We start from the raw sequence: 15,644 nt of genomic DNA, 5'->3' as shown, positions 1-15,644 counted from the left end.
ACAGAGTCAACTTTCACGTCCCCAAAAGGAACATCCGATCTTCCAACCTCGCACTGGCCAAAACCCTGCGCATCCACAGAGCCAGAGCAGGCGGAAGATCCTTCTCCTGCATCGCAGCCCCCCCTCAGGGCCTTAAGACCCTCATGGGTGAGTAGCGCATTACAATACCTTGATTGATTGATTGATTGTGTGGGTATGTGTATAGACACACATACATATAAGAAACCTAAGAAATAAACTGTGTGTGTCTGTATGTGTGTGTGTGTGTGTGTGTGTGTGTATGTGTGTGTGTGTGTGTGTGTATATACATATATATATATATATTATTTTTTTCACTGAACAAACTAAACAATAAAGTGGAGTTGTACTTGATGAAAGTAGTGGGGCGTGGCTAAGGTGCCGATGGGACTAGCAGCATGAGCTCGGAGCTCCGCGCCCGATCCCCTGCAATTCTCCTGAGCCGGGGGCCTCCCGATCCCCCCCGAGCCTGACTGACCGCGGCGGAGGGTGTCCTGAGGTACGGGGGCACCGCGGCAAGACTTCACTGAGGAGCAGGCGGGCGTCCTGAGCACCCGGCGACTCCGGCGGCACTGCTGGCCACATTTGCAAAATGGCGCCGACCCCGCGATCCGTGATGGCTGGGTTCAGATGCTGGGGGTCGTGCTAGGGGACGAGGAGCTGCGCCGACGAAGCCTGGAGCATTATATGGCCCCATGAAAGCGGCGGACCCGGCGGAAAAGGTGTGCGGGCTCTGGAGGGCGGTAACGGCGGCCCGGGGCTCCTGAGGCGGACATCTTGAGGCTGCTCCCCCAAATCGAGTCCCCGGCTCTGGAGGCCTGCTGGGCCCGGGCAGGATTTGGGTGGAATCGAGACCCGGCAGTGGAGGTGGCGGCGGAGGAGGGGCTTGAGGTTGCCAGCTGACATCGGCGCAGGCCAGCGAGCGTAGGAGGAGGCACTGTGAGATAGCGGCCTGCTTCCCACGGATGTGTGTGCCTGACCCACGGCGGGAGAAGCCCAGAGGAAAAGGGGCAGATGACCCAGGTGATCCTGGCAAGTTGAGGCCCCGGCTTGGGAGGCCTGCTAGGCCCAGACCGGAACTTGGCAAACATTGGAACTACAATGGCGCTGGCCTCCGGGACTAACTGTACCAAGACCCTGTTGCGGGTGATAGCGGTCGGCGGTGAAGCGCTGGGCTCTGGGCGCTGAATGAACAGTGGCTGCGGGAGCCGCCTAGCCTTTATTTGGGGCTGCACACGACAACAGCCCTGAGACGCGCCCTGTGGGGACTGGCGCTATTGGCCCGAAGTGGACTGCTACCGGGCCCCGCCTTGCTCCGCAGTGCTTGGAAGGATTGGCTGGGCAGACTGGACCCACGGTTTTGCCGGGGGAGACGGGCAGTACCTAGGGTGAGAGGGCAGGCGGAGGGGTCCTCCCTGATCCCGCCGGAGTGGAAGCCCCACCGCGCTGAGCGCCTACTAAGCAGTGGATGCCTTGTGGCGAGGGAACCTGGTGACCCTGAGGCTGGGCCGTTGGCGAGCGGCAAGTAGAAGGGGAGGCCCGCCGGGGCTGAATTGAGGGGGCCAGAGATCGGCGAACTGGACCTAGGGAACACTGCTCGTGGCTGCCATGGGTAAACCCCGGGGTCGACGGGAGGGCGACCCAGTTCCGTCGGACGCTGAATCCCCTCCCCTGGAGAATAAGACGGAGCAGGAGCTGCCTTTGAGCTCGGGGCTTCAGCTGCAACTGGATAAAATATTTGCGGCCATCACGGACACTCGCACAGCCCTCCAGCAAGACATTGCACAGGTTACCACTGGACTCGGCCTCTTGAGGGCAGACCACTCGAAACTCGTGTATCGCGTGAAGCAGACTGAAGACGCATTGCAAGAGGTCGGCCCTGCCCAATCTACGCTGACCACCTCCATGGCAGGGGTCCTGGATCGTATTTCGGTGTTGGAGCGGCGCGCTGAGGAGGCGGAAGGTAGGAATAGGCGCAATAACATCCGTGTGGTAGGGCTGCCAGAGAAAATTGAGGGATCGGACATGGTGGCGTACCTGGAGGATTGGCTGCGTACCGTTGTGGCCCCTGAGGGCCTGTCGAGCTTTATACCCTGGAGCGGGCGCACCGGGTCCCGGCTAAACCGCCGCTGCAGGGCCGTCCTCCACGTCCTGTGGTTGCACGCTTACTACACTTTAGAGATCGGGACTTTCTCTTGCGTATGGCCCGCAGCGATGGCCCATTCCAGGTGGATAATAGCAATGTCACCTTGTTTCCGGACTACTCATTCGAAACGCAACGGCGCTGCATGTCGTTCCAAACAATGAAGAAGGAACTACGTGCGGAGGGGATCCAGTACTCTCTATTTTTCCCGGCTAAGTTACGCATAGTGCTGGATGGCAAATCTCAATTTTGTGACACACTGGAGGAAGCCTGGGAGTGGCTGGAGTCCTACAAAGCGGGGAAGGACGGACAGGAGGCGGAGGCACATGAACTGGCCGGAGACTCGCAGCTTCGCAGATCGAAGCGCTTGCGGCGCCGCAAGCGTAGTTTGCGGAAACCTTCGACCACACAGACTGCCATGGAGCGCAAAGGGGCCCTAGATGCGGCAGTGGCGATTTCTGGCGAACTGTTGCAGGCTACATCGGAGTTATCCGAGCAGGGCAGTGGAAAGGACCACTCGGAGGGAGACTCCTCGATATCGGGTGAACAGAGACTACCGCCGGCCACCCCTAGGACAGCTGATGGACTCCTGGATGAGTAGCTGCGGGGTTGCTTGGGGGGACGGGGTATTGTATTTGGACTGTACTGGGTTTTGCTCCGATTGGTTGATATTGGGTTGTTGCGCGGCGGGGTGAGTGTGTGTGGGGGGTTCTGTCTGGTTGTATTGTGTGTGCCTGGCATTGCAGTGGAAACGGGGGATTATATGAAGACTCGGGGGGAGGTGGGACGAGGTGTGATTTGGGGGATTTGAGGAGCGGGCATGGAGAGCATATTTGAATTCGCTGTGATTGTGCCTTTGGCTCCTGCTGCGCTCCCACCGGATGGTATTGTTTAGTTTACCTTGACTTTGCATGATGTGTGCAGTTGGGGTGGTTTGGATGGGTTTCACTATGTTAGTGCCTGTTCTTGTGGGGTGGGGCAGTGCGATGGGAGGGGGGGACGATTTGGGATTGGGGTTTGTTGGTTTTGGGGTAGTTCTTTGCTGATGTGCCTCAGTACTAGTCTGGTATTGTCACTGGTTGCCTTTTGGATTGTGTATGACCCTGCTTGGCGGCCGAGGAAGTGGGCTGCCTTGCGCTGGATTTTGCAAGGTTACTATGGGTCCGGCTCCTGACGTTAAGTGTATAACCTGGAATGTTAGGGGGTTGCACTCTATGCAGCGCAGGTATAAAATCCACTCCTATTTAGTTCGTAGGGGGATACAGATCGCTTTCTTGCAGGAAACACACCTTACAAAGTCCGAGGGACAGGCTCTGCAGCGTAGGTAGCGTTATTATATTTCGTACTCGGCCTTTGCACGAGGGGCATTGATATGGGTTAGGGCTGGGGTTCCATTCCAAATGTTAGACCTCTTGGTTGACCCTGGAGGCCGCTATGTCGCGGTGCGGTGCCGTTTATATGGCCGCGAGGTGACTCTTTGTAGTGTCTATGCCCCTAATGTGGAGCAGGCAACTTTCTTGGAGACGTTGTCCTCTGCCCTCGCCGATTACCTTACGGTGCCAAACCTGATGGAGGGCGACTTTAACTCTGTCACTGATGTGACCATAGACAGATCCCATCCTCCACTGCCCTCGGCCCCGATTAATAAACCGGCTGGGATTCGCGCCTGTTGGCAGGATAATTGGGGGCTAGTCGACATTTGGCGAGCACACCACGCGACGGATAGGGACTATTCCTATTATTCGGCCCTGCATGACCTCCATGTCAGGCTTGATGCCCTTTTCTGTAGTGCTGGCCTGGCCTCGCTGGCGCTTAGCAGTGAATACTTGACACGCACCATTTTGGACCATAACCCCCTTTTAGTGAACTACTGTTGGACAGAGGAGCGGCCCAGAATTCCTTGCTGGCGGTTGCGTCCTGAGATGTTGGAGGACCCGGTACTCCGAGCGGAGCTTGGCGAGGGAGTAGAACGCTATTTATCCGAGAATGCGGGCACTGCCTCGACGACGGCTGTAGAGTGGGACGCCTTTAAGATGGTGGTCCGTGGAGTTTGTATAGCCAAGTGGGTGGGGATTAGAAAGCTGCTCCTACGGGAGATCGGGACGGCAGAGCTTGCCCTACGTGAGGCTGAGAAGGCTAATTCTGATGGCACTGGGTCGCGCGATGACGTGCTGGCTCGGAAAGAGGTGGTGGCCGAGGGTGTTGAGCGGCTCCGCTGTTTCGATTATAAGGCGTTCGTGGCCCGTGCGCATGCGGAATGAGACAAGGTGGGTGCCTTGTTGGCTTGGCTTGCGAACCCTGCTCCTCGATGAGTGCCTATTTTGGCACTGTCCTCCCCTACTGGGCGGGTGGAGCACGATCAGCAGCGGATCAATGGACTGTTCAGCTTCTTTTTATGAGAACCTCTATACCAGCCGCCTATGCTCCGACGAGACGGGGTCCCAGGCCTTCTTGGGAGACTTGGAGCTCCCTGCCATGGAGGAGGAGGAGGCAGAGGCCCTGGGGCAGGAGATTATGTTAGCGGAGATCCGTTGTGCAATTAAGCAAATGGCGCATAATAAAACACCTGGGAGCGATGGATTGCCTATAGAATTTTATTTGACTTATATCGACCTGTTGGCACCGCGATTATTACTGATGTATCGGGAGCCTCGGAAGGTGGGAAGGTTACCGGAGTCGACTAGGGAGGCCATTATTGTACCGCTTCTTAAGCCGGGGAAACCGCCATCTGACCCAGCTGCATATAGGCCTCTCTCCATGCTTACTACCGATTACAAGATACTGAGCCGGGTGCTCGCCACTAGGCTCCTCCCGTTGATGACGCGGTAAGTACACACTGATCAGGCGGGTTTTATCCCAACGCGCAATACCGCCATTAGTGTCCCTAGGTTACTTGATATACTGGATGGGGGGGTGTGGGGGGAGCGAGTCCGCTTTGGTTCTTTCGGTGGATATAGCCAAGGCGTTCGATAGCCTGGAATGGCCTTATTTGTATTCAGTGATGGCGGCGTTTGGGCTCGGGGCTGGATATATTGGTTGGACTAAAATATTGTACTCGTCGGCTACGGCTAGGGTTCGGGTGGGGAGGGCTGTCTCTTCCTCCTACCCGGTGGGTCAGGGCACTAGTCAGGGCTGCCCGCTCTCCCCGTTATCGTTTGCTCTGGCGATAGAGCCGTTAGCTGCGCGCGCGAGGATGGGAGATGCGTACCGGGGCCTTTGGCTCAGAGGCCGGGAACATCACATTTCGCTTTACGCGGATGACCTTCTTATGTTTTTGGTGGACGCCGGTGACGCCTTGAACAGGGCACGGAATCTGCTTGACCGTTTTGGAGATATATCAGGCTTGCGGGTTAATTGGGCTAAGACCTGCGTTTTTCTGCAGCCCACCGCCGTTACCAGCTGACCTGGAGTGGGAACCACGGTGTCTTCCTTACTTGGGAACGCGAGTGTATCATACGCAGGCGGACCTTTTTGATGGTAACATTGGGAGGGCAATGAATGGGCTGAGAGGCAGCATGCGGTTCTGGGGGTCTCTGCCTTTGTCGGTAAAGGGACGGGTTGCACTTCTGAAAAAGGTGGCGCTCCCTCGCTTTCTGTACTTTTTTAGGACTCTACCGCTGCGGATACCGGCGGCATTCTTCCACCAACTCAGGTCGGCAATGAGTGGTTTTATCTGGGGGACAGGTCGACGTAGAGTGGTCTTGGATACCCTAATGAGATCGCGCGAGGAGGGGGGCCTAGCCGCTCCAGATTTCGAATTGTATTATTTGGCCGCGCAGTTTCAGGTCCTCACCCAAGCGGTGGCGCTGGAATTTCGGGGACCGGTAGGAGAGGCCATGCCTGACGTGCAGAGGCATGTGTTGTCCTTTGTTATATTGCAGCAGAAATTGGGATTGGCGGACTTGTCAATGGCGGAGAGCACCATGCGTTATTGCTGGAAGCGCTACCATGGTAGAATTGGCGTGCAGCGACCGTACGTGGCTGAGATACCGCTGGGCATGTGTATAGCGCTGCCGCACGGGGGCGACTGGTCGGGCTTGACAGACTGAGAGGAACAGGGCCTACAGATGGAGGGTGACTTGTATGCTGATGGAGCATTACTGCTGTATAGTGCGCTACAGGACACTTTTGGACTTCCACGTGGGCACTTCCTATTGCATGCGGCCTTGAGTGCTGGTCTACAAAAATATTGGGGTATGGGCATATCTGAACCCCCAGTTAGCGGAGCGTGCCAGTACGTAGTGATGGCGGCGGGTACGCACAAGGCGATTACGTGTCTGTATAAACGAATGTCGGGAGACGGCCTTCTCCCGCTACAGAAACTGCGCGAGCAGTGGGTGACAGACTTAGGGAAGGAGGTTCCTGACGCTGCTTGGTCGCAAATCCTTCGTAGGGCATGGAAGGGCACTAGGAATGCCAGGTTTCAGTTGATTCAATTTTTTGTGCTGCATAGAGCGTATCTTACACCAGCTAAAATTAATCAGTACTTCCGCATTACTACGGCACTCTGTCCCCGGTGCCATGCTGAAGGGGCAGACTTGAACCATATGTTGTGGACTTAGCCACAGCTGAGCAAGTACTGGACGGAGGTATTGGGGGTACTAAGTAGAATAACAGAGCGGCAGCTGGACAGGGACATGGGGGTGTGCCTCTTGCATTGGTTCCCGCACACTAATAAAACAAGATATCTAGTAAGTTCCTGGACTTGGGTCTTATATTGGCCAAACGGGAGATTACATCACACTGGAAGGCGGTAGCTGGCCCTAGCTATCTTAGATGGAAGGCTGCGCTGCTATTGTGGGCGGGTGGCGAGAGTTTCATTAGGATGCAAAAGGCGCATAGATCCCATAGCGATAGGGCGTTGGAGGCGGCAAGGGAGTGGGAGGCCCTGGTAATAGGACTCCGGATGTTGGACACTGATGTAGATTCGGATTCTGGAACTTCAGCAGAGGAGGAGATGGCTTAGGTTGCACCTTTGGCACTGGGAGAGAATAGCGCAAGGGGGATCCCCACAACATGACGGTGGTGGGCATTATTGATGTAGAGGAGGAGGTGACCCATATGACTATTGCACAAACGGGTGGCATGACTGTGACATTTTTTATTTTCTTTTTTCCTGGTGTAGGGCAGCATCAGCAGGGGTGGGGGGAAGGGAGTTAGTGTTTATTAGAGGACATGACAGGAGCTCGACTGGGGCTAATGTGCTTGAATTTCAGTCAGACAGCTGCTGATTGGGGAGTACAGGGTGTGGCAGCGGATGCGGAAACGGTTGTATTTTGTTGTACTGGTCGGCTATCAGCTGTCACCTGTTGAATGTACTGTGGATTATTTTGTGTCCAAATGTGTCCCATTATGTGGGTTGGTTGTGTTTTAAAACAATAAAAAGATTTTTTTTTTAAATGAAAGTAGTAAGATTTTAACTTACATTATAAAAACCTTAAAAATTCACCCAAATATTACTACCACTTAAAAAAAACACTGAAATCTTCAGTTATATGTAACTGATATAAGTACAACTCCACTTTAACGTTTGTTCTTTTCTATGATTTTTAACATAAAATAATATCTTATTATGATACATAAGTGGCTAATCCCTGTGGGTGGTCAACACCTTGCCTGCATAGGCCAAAGGTTATTTTAACATAGGATAAAATCTTACTACTTTCCTCACGTTAACTCTACTTTAGCCTTTGTTTTTTACATTGAATGTATATGTTTGTTTTTTTACTTAAAGTAATATCTTTGACCATGCGCAGCAGAGGATTGCCCTGTGGCGGTCAAGCCTCCAACAACAGGAAACCACACACAGACTCCCACCCCACATCTTTCATGCACTTGAGGGACTTCCAAAGGAGTACACAGGGACTGTCCTGGCTCCCGTGGGACTCCTGCGAGAATGCAGCGCCTTAAAAAAATAGACGTTTACGCGTGGAATCCCTCGGGGACCTCACCCCCCACACGGTCCGAGAGGCCGTGGCAGCCGTGGACCATGCGGTAAGATTGGTGGGGCCAGGTTGGGGGGAATTCTATAGACGACTGTTGTGTTCTTCTGGGCAGCTGATCAGGGGACCCTAAGGGCTGTGGCTGGGACCCTACTCTCAGGGGGCACCTGGATTGACTACAGGCCTGACACGTGGCCTAGAAATAACACAGGCGGACACTAGATGGATTATTGCTGGCTCTCCGCTCCGCACCCGAATGAACGTGCGTGCGTGCGTGCCCCTTTTATTATAGGAGGTCACGTGACCTAACGTTGTGCGCTGGGGGCGTCGTGAGCGTATAATGAACAGGAACACAACATTCCTCCTAAAACATGAAAAACAAAAGCAAACACTTTTTCAGTGCAACAGTTGAAACTTGATCAGGCACGTTTGGCATACTTTGTATATCATGATTCAACTTAACAGTAGCAACATGTCCCGGGTGACACCAAGATGCCAGACTGGTCAATGACACAAATTGGAACATTCTTACGTGAAATAATTTCGCAGCCGACAGGATGGTTCTGGATTGCTTCTCAGGCTGTACTGCGAACTCTCCCGCCCTGCAACAGTTCCTTCACTGGTCCCCTCTGTGAGTGGATGGCTGTTCGGTACCCTATCCGCCGCCTCCTGAGCTCCAGCATCACTGACCCTTTCTTCTACTTCACTGCCAGAGACATCAGAAGAGACGTCTCTCCAAGAGTGCTCCGAGCTGGCCATGGGATCTACACAGACTGACCTGTCATTCGCTTTTTGCACTGTGGCTTCATGTGGGTTAACCCTTGGATTCAGTTCCGTGTGAAAATGCTTGAAGTGCGACACATTCCTAGTTACTATTTCTCGCCCTCTAGTGGCCATTACGCGAGTACCCTTAACACTGATCACACGCCAGGGACCTCTTTCATAAGTTAGCCTGAACTTGCCACTGGTCACTCTGTTCTTCAATAGCACCACATCTCCTCTGCGGAATTTCACTGCTGTGGCTCTTCGTCTTTGGCTGACTTGGGCATACGCTCTTTTCCGGCTGTTCGCAATCTTATCTTCATCCGTCTGCTTCGGCATCCAGCTTGGGTGATGAGGAATAGAGTCCATTACTACCCGTCCCATGAGGATGTGCGCCGGAGCCACTCCAGTGGTGGTGTGAGGTGTTTGGTGGTAACTTCGGAGAAATGTGAATATGGCCATTTCCACTGACTGCCCTTTATCATGCACAATCCTTATCACCTTGTTGAGAGTTCTCATGAAATGTTCCGCTTCTCCATTCGCTTGCGGCCAGCGTGGAGTTATCCGGCGATGTCGTACACCGAGAGAGCTCAGATAGGTGGCTAGTTCCTGGCCTTGAAACGGTGGTCCGTTGTCAGTGCGCAATTCTCTCATTACTCCATGAGCAGCTATTATCTTTTCTAGTTTGGGGATTACTTCTGCAGCACTTGTGTTGGATATGATTTCAACCTCCGGGTACTTTGAGTGATCGTCAATCACCACCATGGTGTGTCGTCCATCTGGAAGACTGCCAAAGTCCATGCTGACCTGCTTCCACGGTTGTTGCGGACGGGGCTCCACTATGACCGGTGCTTCCCGCGGTACATCCCCCGTGACCTGGCAGGCAGTGCAGGATCTTACCATCTTCTCCACTAATTCATCCATGAGAGGGAACCACACCTTGGCTCTCAGACGTGCCTTGGTCTTGACGATTCCTTGGTGACCAACATGGGCCAGTTGAACAACTTGCTCCGTTAAGGCTGAGGGTATTACCAACCGGTGTCCTCGTAGTAGGCAACCAGTGTTGTCTTCATTCAGATCATCCTTCACATGGTATAGACTCTCCATGATTCGTTGAGCTTCTGGTGTGAGTGTCTTCCAGCTCTCCTTGGCTCTGTGCCAGTTTCGCTTCTGCATTGCTTCCCTGGCCCTTTGGAGGCAAGCATCTTGGGTGGTGGCCTCTGCCACTTCACTTACAGAGATGGAGCGTGGACACGACCTGCCCATGACGCACTTGACATAAGCTTCAGTTTCTTCAGCCTCTTCTATCTCTTCGGGCGTTGCAGCCCGGGGGTGTCGTGAAAGATAATCAGCCGGATTCTTGGCTCCTGGTTGATATTCAATGTTACAGTTGTATTCTTGTAGTTGCAGCATCCATTTTTCTATGCGGGGTGGTGGTTTCGTTGAGGTCCCCGAGAACAGGGCCACCAGCAGCTTGTGATCTGTGATGACAGTAAATGGTTTTCCATACAGATAGAGATGAAAATGTCTGCAACCCCAATGTATGGCTATGGCCTCCTTTTCAATTTGGGAGTATCGTTGCTCAGTGTCCGTGAGTGAACGACTCGCAAAGGCCACTGGCATCCAATCCAAATCATCCCGCTGTTTCTGCATAAGCACTGCGCCCAAACCTGCGGGGCCGGCATCTACGGCCATCAGGGTGAGATTTCGGGGATCAAAGAAAGCTAGAGTGGTGTTGTCCGACAGAGCTGCCTTGATGCTCTCAAATGCCTTTTCTTGTTCCGGTCCCCATGTCCAGGGAGTGGAGTCCTTCGTAAGTTCTCTCAAAGGAAGTGTCAGATTGGCAAGATCTCTAATGAACCTTCCACAGTAGTTGACCATCCCTAGGAAGCTACGGACTTCGGTGACCGTGGTGGGGGGTTTGGCATCCTTAACATCTTTGACCTTCTCCGGGTCCGGTTGAACTCCATCGACTGAGAATGTGTATCCGAAGAACCCTATTTTCCGCCTCAGGAACTCACATTTTTCTCGATGTAGGGTTAGTCCAGCCTCTCTTAGTCTTCTGAACACTTGTGCCAGTCGCTGGTTGTGTTCCCCAATGGTTCTCGCATGTACTATGATGTCATCACTGACATTGATCACCCCAGGTATGTCTGCAATCAGTTCCTGGATCACATTTTGAAATACTTCAGCCGCACTGGATATTCCAAAGCTGAGTCTGGTGTATCTTCTGAGGCCTACATGTGTTGAGAACGTCGTGATGTTCCTCGACTCTTTGTCCAACACCAGTTGATGGTACCCAGACCGAAGGTCCAGTTTTGAGAACCAACAGGCCCCGGCCATTTCTCCGATGAGATCATCGATTGTGGGTGTGATGTGGCGTTCCCGTTTGATGGCAGCATTAGGGAGGCGCATGTCTACACAGATCCGAACAGCTCCTGGTTGCTTTGGCTTCCTTGTTACCACAATGGGCGATACCCAAGGAGTGGGGCCTGTGACTTTTTCGATGATGCCCGCTGCCTCCAGTTTTCTGAGTTCTTCTTCCACCAGAGGCCTGAGATGAAAGGCTATGCGGCGGTGTAGCAATGCGACTGGCTGCACTGTCGGGTCCACGTGGAGATGTATCTCACGCCCTGTGAAACGTCCTATGCCTTGGAAGATATCGGAGAAGTCCGTTATGAGTTGCTGCACCGATTCTTCATGGACACCAAACGCAAAGGTGACAACGCCTAAGTCTTCAGCTGCTCGACATCCCAATAGCATGCCCTGCCCATCTTCCGAGACAAATACGTTGGCATTGATGGTCCTGTCCCCATGAGTAATGGATGTCCGGAACGTTCCCCTGATTCTGAGGGGTGTCTCCTGACCATATGCAAAAACCGTGATGGGGGAGGGATGTAGATTTGGAGGGCGAGTCAATGTCCTGTACAGAGCGGCACTCATAAGATTGATGGTGGCCCCTGTGTCTACCACAGCCATTATTTCCTGCTCCGCCACTCTGAGTGAGTATTGTGGAAGTTTCCTGGCACGACGTGCGGCTGTTCCTATCATATGGACCTTATGCACCGTCTTTTCTTCCTCCTCATCATCGTCCATATCACTTTGACTCTGATCGCCTTCCGGCAGTGCGTTTACTATTTGTCGGGGCTTGCGAAACTTCTTCGAGCGGCACACCTTTTCAAAATGGTTGAGTTTGCCACATCCTGAGCAACGCTTCCCTCGAGCTGGACATTCTGGTGCTGGATGATTCGGGCCTCCACAGTATCCACACGGGGAACCAGAGGCGCCTGCCTGTGCTCTTGCAGGTTTCTTGTTCCACTTGGCCGGTGCTCGTACTTGGAGCTTGTTGACTGGTTCAGCCTTGACCGGTGCTTGTAGGGCTGCCTCCATGTGGGCGGCTCGTGCTTTGGACAATTCCTTGGTACGCCCAAGGGTCAGGATGTCAGCTAGCGGCTTACCCGACTCTTCCAAAATCCGTTCTCTCAGCTTGGCCGATGCACAGCCTTGAATGATTTGACCCCGTATTTCCTCGGTGGCATCCGCAAACCCACAGGACAGCGCCAGTCTCTTAAGCCTGGTGTGGTACGTGTCCAACGACTCCTCTGGCAATTGCCGCGCTTGCCTGAATACAAATCTTTCATAGTCCTGATTAGCCATGGGTTCAAAATGTGCATTCAGGGCATTGATAAGTGTGTGGTGAGTTTTGGGAGTAGCTTCTGCCAGCGTTCTGGCAATGGAATGCACATCCTTGCCGCCTAGGTGGAGCACCATGGCCCGCTTTTGCTCTTTGTGGACTTTCGTGGCTTCAAAAAATACCAAGAGTCTATCCACCCATTCCTTCCACTTAGGGGCTAATGACGACGGCGATCCCTCTACCACAAACGGTTCGATCGGTGGAATTGTGGCCATGTCGTGACTGGTGAACGGTGGGGCCCTCCGTGACAGGTGGGGCGTTGAGCGTCACTGGTAGGCCTCGTGCCGCGTGATGGACCCCACAACCCGTTGCCTCGCGTGTGTGTGTGCACCCCATACTCAGGATTGTCCGCAGTACTGGGGTATCGTGTGCACAGGCCCTTCTTTCCTTCCACGAGTAGCCCCCCAACGGAGCACGGAGAAGCAGCAGCGGCCAGACGCCGAACACCGCATCCGCGCGATGCGTGTGAGAAGGCAGGGCGTGGCTCAGAGGTGGAGCGTCGTCCGGACAGGGCCAGACAATAGCGCGCTTCATGCACCGGCAGGGAAGCCGAGTGCGGCGCTGATCCAGGAGCACCGTGGCCGCACCAGGCGGCCCACTGACCGAGGGGGCACAGGGCGCCCTTCACGTAGAGCACCAAGACGGAGGACGAGCGCGGCAGGCCTGAAACAGGGGCGGCGATCCAGCTCACCGGTACGCCCGACCGGCGAGAGTCCGCGTCTGTGTGCACGCACAGCGTGTAGGCGGCCGTGTGGCACGAGCACCGCGAGCGGAAACACACGCTCGCGGCCACCGCACAAAGGGGCTGGCGCCACCCACACGTGGCGAGGGCTCGATCAACCACCCTCGTCGCCAATTGTTGTGTTCTTCTGGGCTGCTGATCAGGGGACCCTAGGGGCTGTGGCTGGGACCCTACTCTCAGGGGGCACCTGGATTGACTACAGGCCTGACACGTGGCCTAGAAATAACACAGGCGGACACTAGATGGATTATTGCTGGCTCTCCGCTCCGCACCCGAATGAACGTGCGTGCGTGCGTGCGTGCGTGCCCCTTTTATTATAGGAGGTCACGGGACCTAACGTTGTGCGCTGGGGGCGTCGTGAGCGTATAATGAACAGGAACACAACAACGACCACAAGGGAAAATTAAATAAATAAATATTTTTCCCTTGTTGACGTCTTTCGAATCCCCCCCCACCCCCACCTGGCCCAAATACCGATCGCTCTTACCTGCATGGGCCGCGCTGGGCCAGGGTGCCCCTACCCTGTCCCCTTAAAACTTTTTCTATGTGCACAAATACGAGGACCAAGTCCCTGAGTCCTGTAATAGGGGCCCCAACCTTTTTGTTCAGGGTGCTGGCAGCTAGTCAATTACAGCTTAAGCTCCTGTGACAGCACGACAGCCGACGGGGGAAAAAAAGACCTCTTGGCCAATCAGAACACGTATTTTTTTTAATTTGCAGTCCCTCTAAATTTCTGCGGGGCAGAGAGCTGCTCAGAGTGGTCATGAAGGTGTTAAAATAGGTATATCTGGATAGTTGGTCCTGCAGGAGACTAGTGTGAGTCCCATAGTACTGTAAACTCAAAAGTAGGGTCGTCTGATTGGCTGAAATTTTTTTTCTCCTGCCACCCATTTCGGTACTGCACGACGGGTATGGTCCCACAGTCCTGAGCGATCTAATTGGATGACTGGCCAGAACCCAGAGAAAAATGTTTCAGCCACCATTACAGGACTTGGTCGCCATGTCCTAGAAATGTGTGTGTGTTTTCTTTTAAACAAGGTATAAGGGGGCAGGGAAGGAATAACTTGTCACCCTAGCCCTTGTGGGCTAAAGTCCATAAGGATAGCCCCAGGCACAAAACTTAATTTGAAAACAAATTGTGCCATCAGTACTGCAGTACTCCTGCTGGACCCACTACAGCCCTCCTGTGAGGTACCATTGTACTCCAATGGGAGACGAGCACAAGCTTCACTTTCATGGTACCATGCAAGCTTCACCTGGGGAAGTTTGCATGGTACTGTGGCACCATGGAGGTAAAGCGTGTGACCTGGCAACTCGGGAGTACCACAGTACAGAAAAACTATTTTTTTAAACAAAGAAAATCAAAACAAAATGTGAGTTGGGTGCCCGTGGGGCGGATGCATCCACATGTGGTTGAGTGCAGTTATGCACAGTGGGAGGATGGCCACCTGTTGGGGGGTTGGATGCAGGCATGGCCTGTTGGCTGCCTGCGGGGAGGTTGGGTGCATGCCAGGCCCTGCACGCGAACCCCTGCTGTGGACGAAGGCCATGAGCAGCGAGTATTTACATTCCCGTGGAGGTTGGGCCAGAGGCCAAACCCTGCGGCCAACCCCTTGCTGTGCACGGTGACATGTTATATGTGAGACCATGAGCAGTGCATGGCAGGGGGGCAATTTATAGTCAGCTCAGTAAACTATAACTGGTCAGTGTTTTTTTAATTTTAAACGTTAGCTTTTAATTTCACTTCAACACTTATAGGATGGTTGCAACCTCAGGTCTGAGATAAACATCCAGTGGTGAAGACTGCGCTCTGAAGCATGAGGTATGTACTCACTTAGTGAAAATTGTGCTGCAGTGGTCATGTGCTTTTAGGTATGAGATGTACACCGAGTGACAGAGCTAAAAAATATGAGGTTTGAACCTAATGGGTATGACTGTGCTTTGAGATATGAGACTCACAGCCAATCAGTGTGACTGCGTTTCAGACTTGAGGGTCCACAAAACTCAAAACCTAATGAGTGAAACTGTGCTCAAAGGGTCAAGACTAAGCTCAGTAAGTAAGACTGTGCTTCAAAGAGTGAAACTCACACCCAGTGAGTGACAGTGGGAGCACATAATGGCAGAGCTCCACAACTACCAAGATGCTCAGATTCAGTTTAGAGCAGAGAAGGGTAACCAGAAGCCCTATGAGGCGGGATGACTCAAAATTATACAAAAACTCAGATTAGAGGGTGACATACAGACAGTCAGTCACATTCCTCAAGGGAATCAGTACAATCCGCAGTGTATTTGCAGTGGAAAGGATGCTTGACCTAAGGGTCTGGATATGAGGCAGGGAGGGGG

The sequence above is a fragment of the Lissotriton helveticus genome, chromosome 5_1 (assembly GCF_964261635.1).
Source record: "Lissotriton helveticus chromosome 5_1, aLisHel1.1, whole genome shotgun sequence".
NCBI classification, from domain to species: domain Eukaryota; kingdom Metazoa; phylum Chordata; class Amphibia; order Caudata; family Salamandridae; genus Lissotriton; species Lissotriton helveticus.
This window is presented reverse-complemented; position numbering follows the sequence as displayed.